At 41.1% G+C, this 15,254-nt stretch overlaps 1 protein-coding gene and 1 pseudogene across 2 annotated transcripts in view; both read right to left on the bottom strand.

The window, feature by feature from the left end:
* The window catches only part of RALA (RAS like proto-oncogene A), a 72,269-nt gene that overhangs the window by 23,213 nt on the left and 33,802 nt on the right, over positions 1-15,254 (bottom strand). Inside the window, exon 1 of one of the 2 annotated variants that reach the window (XM_008703506.2) lies at positions 12,353-12,494. The exons of the other annotated variant lie outside the window; for it this stretch is intronic. The gene's annotated coding sequence lies outside the window, so the exon portion shown is untranslated. Of the gene's footprint in view, positions 1-12,352; positions 12,495-15,254 lie in introns of those variants that run through there. 2 annotated transcript variants of the gene reach the window in all.
* Positions 7,829-10,449, bottom strand: LOC103674697 (annotated as a pseudogene).

Below are 15,254 nucleotides of genomic sequence, written 5' to 3'. Positions count from 1 at the left end.
AACGGGTATTATCAATACTATTTACTATTCCAGAAAAAGCTTCCAAATTCTCCTCAGAGAGCTAGCTTAACATCAACAAAGTCCTAAAAAGAGACTAGAAGAAATGTAGATTAACTGACCTATCATGTGAATACAGTGCAAAAACTCTAAATAAAAAAATGTTAGCATATAGAATCCAGCACATTAAGAGTAAACCAAAGTGACCAGGTGGGATTCAACCAGCTATTGCAAGAACAGCTTTATATTTTAGGAAGTCAATATAATTCCTTATATTAATAGATGAGAATAATCATATAAGTATCATCATAGGATCTAGAATCTTCGATAAAATTTGAAGTCCACCACTTATAAAAACCCTTAATAAAGTAGAAATTTATTGGTATTCACTCAGTACAGAAACTGGTGACTTTAAAAGCAAAACCCTAGAAATCTCATCATGCTTCACGACAAAATAAAAGCATTTCCACTAATGTTTTTGTCAGGAGTAAGAATGCCCACTATCATCATTCTTTTTAGCATTGTTCTGGAAGTAGCAACTGATGACATCAGAAAGAGAAATAATGAGCACATGATCATTATTAACTGATAATATAATTTCATACTGAGGCCAAAGGAATCAATTGAAAAATTGCTATTACGAGAGATTTCAAAGGGTATATGGTTCTTAACAAATATGTTATATAAAAAATGAATTTCTTTTCACATAGCCAGTTAAATGCGTAATGGAAGAAGGGGCCAAAGCAATTAAATGGGGGAAATGACAATCTTTTCAACAAATGGTCCTGGAACAACTGTAACAACCTTGGAAGAAAAGAACCTCTACGCATTTCTCACACTATACCAAAAAATTAATTTGATATGCATGATAGACTCAAATGTAAAACGAACATATGAAGTTTTCAGAAAACAGGAAAATACCTTTGAGACCCTGAGGGATAAACAGGCTTCCTAGAAAGAACACAAAATACATGAAGCACAAAAGAAAAAAAACTGAAAAATTGGACTATCGAAACTAAAATCCTCTGCTCATCAGAAGGGACTGTTAAGAAAATTAAATGGTAAGCGATAGGCTGGGAGAAAATATTCACAATATATGTCTGTCAAAGGACTTGCATCCAGAATATATAAATAACTCCAACAAATTATTAAAAAAAAAATAGAAGCAACCCAATAAAAACTGGGCATAATACTTGACCTTCATAAGCACTTCATGAAAATATTTCTTTGGCCAAAAAGTTCATGAAAAATTGCTCAACATTAGAGGGAAATTCAAATTAAAGTCACAAGGATTTCCTACTTCCGGCCCACTAGAATAACTAAAATTAAAAAGTCAACATTGAATGTAGGCAAAGATGTTGAACTATCAGAACTCTTATGCCTTGCTGATGTGCGTATAAAAATGGTACAATCATTCTGAAAAATGGCGATTTCTCAACAAGCTAAACATATACATACCCTATGACCCAAAGTTCTACTCCTACACTTTACCCAAGTGATATATGTCCACAAAAAGACTTGAACAAGAATGTTAATAGTTTTTTTTTTTTTTAAAGATTTTATTTATTTATTTGACAGAGATAGAGACAGCCAGCGAGAGAGGGAACACAAGCAGGGGGAGTGGGAGAGGAAGAAGCAGGCTCATAGCAGAGGAGCCTGATGTGGGGCTCAATCCCATAACGCCAGGATCACGTCCTGAGCCGAAGGCAGACGCTTAACCGCTGTGCCACCCAGGCGCCCCAAGAATGTTAATAGTTTTATTCATAGTAGCCAAAAACTGAAAACAACCAAATGTCTAACAATTAAAAAAAATACATATATACATAATATTATATATTATATAATTGAAAAATGGAAAAAAGACTGAATTTACAACAGCATTCACAAAGGGTACATAAGAAAGAATAAGACTAACACGAACTGTCTAAGATATCCATGAAAACAGTTTAATAATGAACTTAGATAACTTTATAAAGAGTGACTCAAATAAATGAAGAAAGATACTGTTTTGGGGGCAAGAAGATCGTATATTGGTTAAGGCACAAAATCCTGTAATAAAAAAAAAAGACTATTACTTTATAATATATAAGAATTTATTTACAAAAAAACCCAAAAACACAAACACCACTGAGTCAAAAGACAAGGGACCTGACTTAGGGAGTCATCAGATCTATCTCCTGAGTTTTCTTTACCCTTAAATTTGTGAAGACAGTTTCTGATGTTGAAAACCGGCTTTAACTTTTTCTTTAAAGGCAGTTTGGTTTACATACAATAAAATCACCCTTTTTATGAATTTTGATTAATGTACAGAGTCACATAACCACCACCACAATCAAGATACATAACATTTCCATCCCTCCAAAGAGGTTCCTCTTACCCCTTTGCAGTAAATCTTCCCCCACGAACCCATCCCCTGGCAGCCGCTGATCCAACTACAGCTCCCATCACCTTTTCCAGAACGTTATATAAATGGACCATGTTGTATGGAACCTTTTGTACCCGGTTTTCATTCTCCTAATAGCTAATCATGTTGAGCATCTTTTCATGTGGTTCTGTCATCTACGTCTTTGGTGTTTAAATCTTTTGCCCACTTATAAAAATTCGGTGGGTTGTTTGTTGTTTCAGTGAGTTTTAAGAGTTCTTTATATTTGCTGGAACAAAATCCTTTATCAGAAAAAGTCTTCTCCCAGTCTGTGCCTTATCTTTTCGTGTTTCATTTTCTTTACATGTTTTTTGAAGAGGAGCAGCTTTTAATTTTGACAAAGTCCAACTCATCATTTTTTTGTTTCATACTTTTGGAATTCCAACAAATCTTTGACGAATATGAAGTGACAAAGAAACTATTGTTTTGAATATTTATAAACGAAGCCTTTTTCATTAGTCATTACAAAGAGAAGGTGGAAAGAAGTCCAGGTGAAACATAACATTAGGAGTAACTGTCACCCGAAATTCTTAGGAGGTTTTCCTCCACTTTCAAGTACACGAGCAAGCGCTATATGAGCAACATTCAAAGTCGGAAAGTTTTATTTTTGAGGCACTGTTTTATTTTTGAAATGTAACAACATACTATTTTCCAATTATTCGAGCTGCACTGAATAAGGAGAATACAAAATTATAATAAAGACTGAACTAAGGAAAGTAATACTGTTCTAAAGGTACAGTAGCTGGAAACCACTTAATGATGGCCTAACATTTTGCCTTGTCTGAATAGTAAAATTCTTTATAGGACTTGCCAAACATGTCAGATATCAAAGCACAGACTTAAAATCACAAAGGCTCGGATTACTTTATCTTCTTGGGTCTCGGCATGTTTGTAAAGCCAAGGTTAGCATGAATTAAACAGCACAAGTAAGATGTCTAATACGGTAAGGATTGGTAATACAAACATTCATCTTTCTACGCTCTTTTTAGAAGATCCTACCTTTCTATGCAGCATGTATTCAGCCGCCAGTCAGGGCAAAATTACTAACAGCGGCACAAAGGTAAAGCCCTTGCCACAGTTAAAGCTAACAAAAATTCTCTAGAACAAATGAGGAAGTGAGGGCTGAGACTTAAAAGACAAAGCACTAGGCTACCTGGAAAGCCCAGGAGGGGGAGAGATGAGGCCAGAAGTAAAAAGGGCCAGAAATAGAACCTTATGTACCAGGAATTTAGATTTTTGTCCTCAGAGCAGTGGAGACCCACCAGGAGTTTTGAAGCGAGAGACTATGACTCAGAGGCAGGCAGAACGGCTGGAAGGCTAGAGGGCCATGTGGACTTGAGTGTGGACCAGGGAGAAGGTGTGGATGGATTCAAGAGACACTCAACCAATTTGGGGACAGGTTAGATGTGAGGGGTGAAGGAGGAAGTTCAAGCCAAATCACCCAACTTTCTGGCTAGAATGGACACGGGTAAGGAAAAGAAGAGGAATGAGCAGCCTTTTGTGGGGGGCGGCGCTGAGGGGTAGGTGGTGAGAAGGGTTCATGCAAGGAAATAATGGAAGTTATCAATACTGATCTTTTAAATAGATCAAAACCATTCAAAACAAGAATCTAAGTATAGCCTAAGTATAAGTGGTTTTTTTCACCCCGGCCTCAGTGGTTTTGTTACCACATTATGACTTTATTTTTTTTTTTTTTAAAGATTTTATTTATTTGAGAGAGAGCGAGAGTGTGAGAGAGAGCACGCACATGAGTAGGCGGGAGGGGCAGGGAGAGAGAGAAGACTCCCCACCGAAGAAGCCTGATGCCAGACTCAATCCTAGGATCCTGAGATCATGAGCTGAGCCAAAGGCAGACGCTTAACCAACTGAGCCACCCAGGCGTCCTTTTATGACTTGATTTCAATAATGTTGAGAAATAAATAACAGGGTGGAACCCGAAAGGTAAAACAGTAAAAAACCGATAAACTACTATTTACAGCTATTTTAACACTTGTCTCTGAACCCCTAAATGTGCTTTTGAAGTAAAATTATGTAGTTTACAAAAACAGTAAATAATTAGTAATTATAAACAATATATATTTTGCTTCTGTACTGCTATGGTAACTCTGGAAGGACGTACATAAGAGATAGTAATCATTTGAATTTTGAACCATGTGAATGTTACTTATTTGAAAATTAAAAACATTAAGTGTTATTTACTGAATTTACCAGCTACAAAACTGGATAAAGAAACAATACTCAGAGACTGGATGCTTAAGAGATCAAATAAAAAAGTATAATTTGGATAACCTGTATCGGCTTCAGGTTCTACTGTGTATGAGTTTTAATTAAGTTTATATATATACACATACATACATATATACATATACATATATATACATATATACTGTTACAGTTTCTCTTATTGATAGATTTATGAACTTCATATTGTCTAGGAAAGCTCTGCTAATTAAAAAAATGCAGACAGAAAAAATAATTGAATTAATCATGTCTGAATGATTCAGCTTAAATATTATTCAAGTAAATAAGACTTATATGAAACCTAGATATTAGGGGGGCGCCTGGGTGGTATGGTCTGTTAGGCAACTGACTCTTGGTTTCAGCTAGGGTTGTGATCTTGAGGTTGTGGGATCGGGCTGGTGTTAGGCTCTGTGCTCAGAGTGGAGTCTGCTTGAATTTCTCTCTCCCCCCACCCCGCCCTTCTCCCCGTGTTCTCTCTCTCTCTAAAGTAAGTCGATCTTGAAAAAAAAAACCCTAGATATTAGAAGAAATACTGACAAGTATAACAGTAAACAGTCATGAGCACCTGAAATGTTTTTAAGGAATTTAAATTCACATGAAGACATTTGTTAGATTCTACTTTTTAACGCATGTTTCATTAGTAAGTTAGCTCTGTGTAAAGAGGCTTCTCTGATATTTCGGCTTATTTTTGGATTTCCTTCCTGTTTCTTTTTCCTATGCCCATCTTCTGAGTCACCATATAATAACTGAGAGTCAGGTACCATGCTAGGCATCGGGGGGCAGTGGTGGATGGGCACAGAGATAAGCAGGTCAGGATCCCTGACTTCAAGGATCCCACAATCAAGTACTAAGACATGGTGGGAAGAGGTTAAGCTGTAACACACAAGTTTGCTTTCCGTATCCCTTTCCACTTAAGTTATACTTGTTTTTCTGTGTTGTTTTGTTGACTTCCTGGATGTAATTCTTATGGCTATTTAATATGTCATTCTGTAGATGTATAGCAGTTTACTTACCAAGTCCTGTAATAGAAGACATTACAGCCAGTTAGAATTATTCAGTATAACAATGAATGACTATCTATTTCTATATTTAAAATGCTTTTCATGAGGTAGATTCTAAGAAACAGAAATGAATGAATGGATTGTTTAAGGTTTATTAGGCATAATGTCCCACTCCTTTTCAAAAGGGCTGTACAACTGTTCACAACATTCCCATTAGCGATTGGTATTCTTTAAAAAAATTTGCTAATCATGTATCAGGAAAAAGACCTCATTGTTATTTCTATTTCATCTTTGATTACATGAAGAGGATGAATATTTTTTCCATCCATTCAGTTATTTTGTGAATTGTTAATTCATAACCTGTACTAATCTGGCAATAGTATTATACTAATTTTATATAATATCATGTCACCAGTGGCAGGTAGATCTTCCCATTACAGACCTGGACACTCCATGTCCACTGGCATTTTAACAGACACGCTTCACTTCAAGGTTCTTGGCCAAGGAACAGGATGACAAATTGGATTCTTCTCCAAATATCAAAACAAGGAGAGTTTATCTTGGGTCGCTAGCACTTTCACTGGAACTCCTAGTCCTCCTCAGGCTCCGAGATTAAAAAGAAACTTTGTTTGAAAGTAGATTTCCAAAATAGCATGGGAAGCAATGTTGCTGCAACATTTGTATGGGCTGGGTGTGTGGGTAGGATATCCAGTTGGCTCTTAATACAGACATATATTGATACCATGTCCCATCATCTCTTCTGCTCTGCTCCTACTGACGCAGCTTGAAGTCTCTTCAGCCATCTTTGGGGAAGAAGAGATTCCACTTGCAGCCTTTCCTCAAGGGGATGCTGGCCTGGGGCTTCCTCCACCCCAGTTCATCCATCAGTGCCATCTGTTTTCTGTCTTCTAAAACCTGGAAAGTCTCTGCTTTGCTGATGGCCATTCCATCTGTTCCCATTCTCAGTGCTGTTATGAATTTACAAGTTTCTGTCTGTAAATTTTATTTTCCTCTGTCATTTCACTGGGAGTCGGGGACACAGAGGAGTTAGTCTATTGGCTTTCACTACAAACTTCAGTTAATATTCTTAGCTGACTTACTTGAAATCCCAAATTATTTCAAATTCAGGAACTATGAAAATCTCAAAGATAATCTAATTAAAATTAACCTCAGTTATCTTTTAAGATTATTTATTATTTGAAAGAGAGCAAGCGAGAGGGCACGAGGTGGGGGGGCAGAAGGAGAGGAACAAGCAGACCCCTCGCCAAGCAGTGACCACGACACGGGGCTTGATCCCAAGACCCTGGGATCATGCCCTGAGCCAAAGGCAGATGCTTAACCGACTGAGCCACCCAGGTGCCGAAATGCCTCAGTTTTAAAGAATACAATTATCCACTACCAATTTTAAGAAAAAATAGGTTTCCTGAAATGAGTGACCAAATAATCACAAATACAGAAAAAAAGATTAGGCAATATCTGACATAGAAAAGGAGTAGGAGTGGGGTGCCTGGGTGGCGCAGTTGTTAAGCGTCTGCCTTTGGCTCAGGGCATGATCCTGGCGTTCTGGGATCGAGCCCCACATCAGGCTTCTCTGCTAGGAGCCTGCTTCTTCCTCTCCTACTCCCCCTGCTTGTGTTCCCTCTCTCACTGGCTGTTTCTCTCTGTTAAATAAATAAAATCTTAAAAAAAAGGAAAAGAAAAGAAAAGAAAAGGAGTAGGAGTGAGGCACAAGTGGGAGAAAAGAGAAAGGAGAGCCAGTAGTCTTCACTGCTGCTATAGAGAAGTGTTGAAGTGATTTTTAAAAAACCATTTTCTTTATAGAATTGAGACAGGTCAGCTAACTAAGAATTTACAAAGGGCCATACTGATCAGTCATACTCTGCAAATTAAGTACTGAAACTCTTTTTATAAACCAGGAATTTATTTTTTTTAAAGACTTTGTTTGAGACAGAGTGAGAGAGACCGAGCATGCACAAATGGGGAGGGGCAGAGGGAGAGAGACAAGCGGACTCTAGGCTGAGCAGGGAGCCCCACAAGGGGCTGGATCCTCCAAGTCCCAGGATCGTGACCTGAGCTTAAGGGAGATGCTTAACTGCCTGAGCCACCCCGGCTCCCCATAAACCAGGAATTTAAAGTTAAAGATTAACTCTACAGCAATAAAGAGAAATCCCTTTGTACCAACTAACCTCTACTACAGCTCTTTTATAGGCCACTTGCTGAGTTTCTACTTTATGGAAATGTGGTTGAATAGCCAATACTTTTTATTTTTATTTTGGGGAGGAGGGGGGTGCTCGATAGAAACTTCAACAGAGAAACCCAGCTGTAATAAGTCTACATGGTTGGAGCAGGTGGTGGTTATCCTTCCAAAAGGCAAAGCCTGAGTCCAGCTGATGGCACACAAAGATTACAAGCAAAGCCAGGATACTCCCCTTTCCTGGTTGTGGCCCCATCGCCCACTCAGGATGTGAGAAGAGAGACTGAACTACTGCCCTGAATGAAGGAAGAGGTCCGACCAGGCAGAGACAATATTCTGACAGGAGACAAACAATCACTGAAGAGGATTCTGATCTAAGCCCTACAGGATGGGGTTGAAGGTCAATCGAGCAGTAGCAAAGGATGAAAACCTAGGCTAGTTATAGATCTCTGTGCCTAAGGAAAAGAACAGCAACACTAAGAGAGAAGACTAGAACATTAAATTGCCTTTTTTTTTAATTAATAAGACAGGAAACGGCATCTTTCTTTTCCTTGCTGTAGTGGCAGCACCCTTGCTGGTTTTCACGCAACACGATTTCTGTAACGAGGTCTGCGGATGAGCTTGCTCGATCACGGGAGAACATGAGGCTGCCCGCTAATGCCAGAGCCAGGCCTTCCCGCAATGCCTCTTGTAGGTGGTATTCTCACGCTGGACCCACAGAGGTGCCCCCAACGCCATCATGTGTGGCAGTGAAAGCTTCTGAAACATTGCAATGGCATGACCGACAGGTTTTTTTTGGGGGGGGGGCTATGTCTTTCTTGTACATGCAGACTCTTCTGGAACAGCTGGAGTTAAAGGATGAGCAGGAGTTTGGCTTCGAGCCACAAAGTTTCAGACACCCGCCACAAATGCCTCTGCCCTATTTCACTACACATTCTTTTCTGAGAAACACATTCAGTGGTTGAGTGTTAAGTCCTGTGGTGGAAAGCAATGACCTGCTGGCCACCATCCACCCTCCTTCTTCCTCCATGTGAATCTCACAACAGAGGAGGCCGTAGACGGGAAGGTTGTCTCTGTTCCCTCTCACCAGGGAAATAACTTGGTGACCTAGCGAAAGGCGTGGGCAAGGTAGCCCCCTGCCACAGAAGTGCGGCCGTCCTCTGTCCTGCAGACGGAGAACTCCTAGGCCTCTCCACCGGCTCAGGCTTTAGTCCTGTGAAACGAACATGCCAATCCGGTCAGTGATGTGCTGCCGGGGAGGAGCCCTCCTTCTTGAGGCTGGAGACCAGCGGAGTCCACACGCTCATGACGCGGTGGGCCACGCCTTTTACTTCCTGCCACCACTGTTTTCACAGGTCAGGGCTGGTCAGGATGGGCCTGGTCAGGATGGTCCAGGAAATGTGGGCCCCACTGATCAGGGAGGATTGGAACACATGGGACGGATCAGGATCTTCAACCGTGACTCCACCTTTGTGGCTGCACCAGCACCCTGGCCGACCACACTGGAGGCTCCCACAGATAGGCCCCTGTTCTCGGCACAGGACTGGCAGAGACCGACACGGATGCTCTGTTCGATGAAGTGGCGTACAGCCCAGGCATCCTTGTTGCCATCACCACGGGCAAAGCCTTGGGAGGCTATGTCAAACAATGCAAAGAAACTGTTCTTCACCACCGCTGTGATCTCCTTCCACTGCTCAGGGCGAGGGTCCACTCCCGTGGGATTGTGGGCACAGGCATGCAGGAGAAGAACACTTTGCTGTGGTATTTTCAAAATGTCCTCCTTAGTGCCTGTGAAGTCAAAGCTGCACATCTTGGGGTTATCGTATCAATTAACCTTGTGGCTGCATGCCAGAGTCCCTGAAGACGGGTGTGTGATTGCCCCAGGATGGTTCCCCAGAAAGACATTTGGCTGGACTTAAAAAATCTTTGCAGAAAACTGGCTCCAATCCTTAAGGCCCTAGTTCCAAAAATGGTCTCCAGGGTGACATAACCTGCTACTTTTCAGCACTTGGTTGTTCTGCAGCTGCCTTACAAAATTCAGCAAGTCTCATGATGGCAGGTATTCTTTGTCCAAATTTTGGCAGCAGTCTGGGCCTCTGCCTTCCAAACGCTGGGGAGCACATAAGGCTTTCCATTACCATCCCCATAGGCACCAACTCCCAGATTCACCTTTTTGCTGTTGGTGTCTCTCTGACAGGCTTCTGGGACTCCCAGGATGGGATCTGGGGGCCCCATTTCCACACAGGTCCACCAGGAGCTGGCTCTGGCAGAGGCCACATAACGAGGACTGGGAGGAAGGCGGCAACGAACCCAGACAGCGCACCTGGTTGTGACCCAGCAGGGACATGGTGGGCGCAGAGAAGGCAGTGGGGAGCTGCGGGGCGGAGCGGAGGGCCAGCAGCCAATTCTTTTTAAATAATAACAGGGAATCATTCAAAATACGGAAAGAAAGAATATCGAAACCGGTAACCTCTGAAATTGACTTGCTATCACGCACGGCACCAGGCATCCACGTAGTCCCATTAAGCGTTTGGTATGTAGTCTATGATGCTTACTGTAGACATATGGCACAGCAAAGACAGGAAATATCACTGTTTTTTAATTAAAAACTCTAACAATGAATATAAGAAATAGACAATCTGAACTTATGTTTAATAACAACTTGAGTATTTGTCAACTAAATTCGCAAATGTGTTTACCACCGGCTCATTTCCGAAGGCTGTGCTGAAGGCTGTTGAGGAGTCTTAACGTTATCATTAGTGTTGATCAACCACCTACACACACGTACACAACGCACACACACACATGCGCAAGGGATGTGCGCTCCTCCCTCACTTAACTTTTCATCATTATAAAAAGTAACATGTACTCATCATATAAAACTTGGAGAGTAAAGAGACAAGGGGAAAGTCGCCTGTGTCGTCCTCTTACCTAATGTTAATATTTTTGAATTTTTATTTTCTTCTAGGACGATCTTACCTTTTTTAAACGATTTTATTTATTTATTTGAGAGAGAGAGAGCACAGGCGTGGGGGGGGGCAGGGAGAAGCAGATGCCTCACCAAGGAGGGAGACCCATGCAGGGCTCAATCCTGGGACTCTGGGATCATAACCTGAATCCAAAGCAGACGTTTAACTGCTTAACTGACTGAGCCACCCAGCTACCCGACTAGGACTATCATACAAAGCATTCAGCCAATCATATGGTTCAAGAAGCTGGTAGAAAAATCCCAAGGAAAGCAGGAAAAAGTAAAAAAGGAAAATTAAAAAAAATACCCGGAGATAAGACAATAACATTGGAGGTAAATAAATATGTTCACTTATTGAGTATTTAAGTTGGACACTTTTTCAACTACTTGATTATCTCAAGAAACTCTTAAAGGACATTAAAACTATAACCCACATTTTACAGCTCAGCCACACAGAGTTTTTAGAAGGTGACCAAAGTTACACTGTTTGTGTGAAGCCAGGATTTTTAAGAATCCAGATCCTAAGAGTTTACCATCTAAACTTTACTACCATTATGGAAGAAACTGATAAGAATCACCTTTCTACAGGGCTCAGGCCCCAGACAGTGTTTGTTTTTTAAAGATTTTATTTATTCATTTGAGAGACAGAGAGACAGAGAGAGTGTGAGTGGGGAGTGGCAGAGGAGGAGGAGAGGGAGAAAGAATCTGAAGCAGACTTGGCACTGAGCAGAGTGGGGTTCGACCCCACAACCCCAAGATCGTGACCTGAGCCATAACCAAGAGCTAGAAGCTCAACCCACTGAGCCACCCAGATACCCCAGACCCCAGACAGTTTTAAAGGCGATTTCTCTTAAACATAAAAAGATAATCCTCATGGGTAGCACAGAAAAGCTACCCCATTCATTTCGTTTGGGTAATAGAAGCCAGGGGTACCAAAATAGCAGTAATCATACCAAAAAGAAGGCCACATTATAATTTCATTAAAGAACAGACATTTCATAAAATACAAATACCCGATTTTTACCTCTTAGTAATGAATAATTCATTACAGTTAAATGTGTTTTATCCCAGAAATACTAACAGCCAAATATTAAGAATGCTAGAATACGATCTAATCACATGAATAAGCCAAATGAGAAAACCCATATAATCAACAGAAGAGAAAAGAAACAGGCATTAGGCAAAATTCAATATTCCTTCCTGCTAAAACATTTTTGAGGTAACCAGCAAAGAGTACATGTTGTTTAGTGTTTACATAGACTTAATGAAATGCTTCACAAATTTGAGAGTCCTTTTTCTTCAGGAGCTACATGAAACTAAACCTTCTCTGTTTTTTAAGAAAGTACATATACCACTAAAGCCAGCCCACTAAAGGATTAAGGAGTGCAAATCAGAGAGAACATGGTGGCGGGAAGTAGAAAAAAGCTCAGATTTCTCTTTTCTGGGTTTTAATATTCTTGTCTATAGCTGTCAATGAACGAACAGAAAAATTTTGCCCATAATTTTGGGCTTGTCTAGAATCCACTTACCCAGAGATTTCAAAACACTGGTTAACAGTAAGAGAACAGGGGAGCCTGGCTGGCTCAGTCGTTAAGCGTCTGCCTTCGGCCCAGGGTGTGATCCTAGGGTCCTGGGATCGAGCCCTGCATAGGGCTCCCTGCTTGGCTGGGAGTCTGCTTCTTCCTCTCCCACTCCCCCTGCTTGTGTTCCCTCTCTCGCTGGCTGTCTCTCTCTGTCAAATAAATAAATAAATCAAATCTTTAAAAAACAAAACAATAAAAGAACAAGACACAAATTACTATCAGTGAAGGGGAGAAAGCTGCTGTTCAAAGAATCTGCCTCCATTTTCTCTTGGCTACGTTAAAATTATGTGGGTAAGCTGCCATCGTGAGTCAGGTGAGTCAAGGCAGTTAAACTAAACTGTGGCCTGCTTACTACCGTTTATTCTCTTTTGCATGAAAAGGCAAAACTATATTGGAAAAGTGCAAAATCCCAAGTTTAAGTTGTATGAAAGATAATGTGAAGTGATCTTTCATAACTGGGGGAAAAAATACTTGGAAGTTCCTTGAAAATCATGAAAACATCTTATAGCACCTAGATTTTCCTTCCCAAGGTTGAGTATTGATAAATATTAATTTGAGATTTGATCATATCTTAAAGTTAAAAATGACAGTAATTTGTGGAGTCATAAAAATAAAATTTCAGTTCATGACCAGATAATGGATTACATGAAAAACATACAAGTCTGTATAAAAGAACTTGTACATAAAAGAAAAACAACCTGAAGGGAAGATTATCTGACAGGTATTTTAGCAGGCATATGAATGAGAATCATCTGGGGAGCTTTTTATTTTTTATTTTTTTTATTTTTAAAGATTTTATTTATTTATTTATTTGACAGAGATAGAGACAGCCAGCGAGAGAGAGGGAACACAACCAGGGGGAGAGGGAGAGGAAGAAACAGGCTCATAGCGGAGGAGCCTGATGTGGGGCTCGATCCCGTAACGCCGGGATCACGCCCTGAGCCAAAGGCAGACGCTTTAACCGCTGTGCCACCCAGGCGCCCCTGGGGAGCTTTTTAAAAATGCATTTACCATCGGGCGCCTGGGTGGCTCAGTCGGTGAAGCGTCTGCCTTTGGCTCAGGTCATGATCCCAGGATCCTGGGATCAAGTCCTGCATCAGGCTCCCTGCTCCACGGGGAGTCTGCTTCTCCCTCTACCTCTGCCTCTCTCTGTGTCTTTTGTGAATAAATAAAATATTTTTAAAAAATGCATTTACTCAGGGGGCGCCTGGGTGGCTCAGTCGGTTGGGTGCCAGACTCTTGATTTCGACTCAGCTCATGAACTCAGAGTTGTGAAATTGAGCCCAGCATTGGGTTCCACACTGGGTGTGGAGCCTGCTTGGGATTCTCTCCCTCTGTGCACCGACCCCTCTCTGCTCGTGCTCCCTCTCCCCCTCCCAAAAAAGTACTTATCCAGGACCCATGCATGAAGATCCTAATTCAATGGGCTAGGTTGAGGGCAGTGTATATTTACATACTGTAAAAGGCTGACTAGATAATTCGAATTTGCATCCTGGTTAAAAACCATCACTCCGCGTATCTATAAAGTTGAAGATATAAAACTGCCAACATTAGATTTCTTTTTTTACTTACAAAACAGCAATTCCATATGATTCATTTAATAGAAGGTGGCCAAGACTAAAAACAGCTACCATTTACTGAATATACTACTTTGTACCAGGCACTAAGTTCTGCACACCTGTTGCTGCAAGTTTCCTAACACTAGCCGAGAAGTGGGCAAAAATATACCTGGACTTTGTATGGGGAAGTGAGGGGGAAAGAAAGGCAGCTGAGAAAAGGAGGAGCGGAATCAGGGATGACACCACAGGGTAAATCATCATTATGCCTGGAATAAGCACCACTGGGGTTCTAGACGGATTGATGGAGGCAGAAGAAGAGACTGGACAACATTAACTTAAAATGAGTCCCACATACAGCAAATGTCCGTGTGGTCAAGGAGGGACAAGCCTCCTCTGTCATTTCCAACATGTCTAACAGCCAGAACATAGAGCAGGATGCATGTCCTATTACTCTAAGTGGAGTTGGGGGGTGGGTGCGGTGAGCGCGAGTGGGTAGAAGGTGCTGATTGGGGATAGTCAGGGCTCATCAGGAATGGTTGGGAATCATAGGCTGAGTAGCAGGCCCATGCACAAGGAAGCTTCCCATCTCTTTAAACTGCATCACCAAAAGCCAACCATATATTAAAATGAAAACATTAAACATGTGCACCTAAATTCAAACTGGGGGGTTAGCAGCAAAGCTGTAGCACCTCATTATCATGTAAGGCTCATAGGCTTCAGTATAGAGGACAATCTGGAGATAACATCTGGAAGGTCCAGACCGCAGAGAAAGTGAGATTTACCTAGGGACCTCATTCAATACAATATACCCTTCGGTATACTAGCCTGTTTCTTCCAATTTTACATGTGATAGGATTTAACAAGTTATTTCCATTTTTACCTAGAAGTTTCACTGCAAGATGTTAAGTCAAGTAAATACAATGTCACTGAAGAACTACAGAAGGAAGTCTTAAAATAGTCCATCCTCTCAGTTTTCATAAGAAGAAATAAGGGCTAGACATGAGTTCAGTCACTTGCAAGAAATTCTGCAGAAAGCTGTGGTAAAGTTAAAACTAGAACTGACTGACCCAGGATGGTACCAGCCAGCAGAATCCATGTATCTGTCAGTGTAGTTAGAGCAGATGTGAAAGCACTGAGTACCCACACATGACCTTTGGAGCCCGTGCCCCTATCCTCATTCTTTTGCTCTATCTCCAAACCCAGGGTGCAGTTCAAGCGATGGGCTGAGCATGTTTATTTTACTATTATGGGCTTCCACAGGCTCCAACTAACCTCCGGAAGGACTGGTC

Source organism: Ursus maritimus, unplaced genomic scaffold (genome assembly GCF_017311325.1).
Source record: "Ursus maritimus isolate PB19 unplaced genomic scaffold, ASM1731132v1 scaffold_3, whole genome shotgun sequence".
In the NCBI taxonomy this organism is placed as follows: domain Eukaryota; kingdom Metazoa; phylum Chordata; class Mammalia; order Carnivora; family Ursidae; genus Ursus; species Ursus maritimus.
The sequence above is the reverse complement of the archived record's forward strand: the minus strand, read 5'-3'. Positions and strand labels throughout refer to the sequence as shown.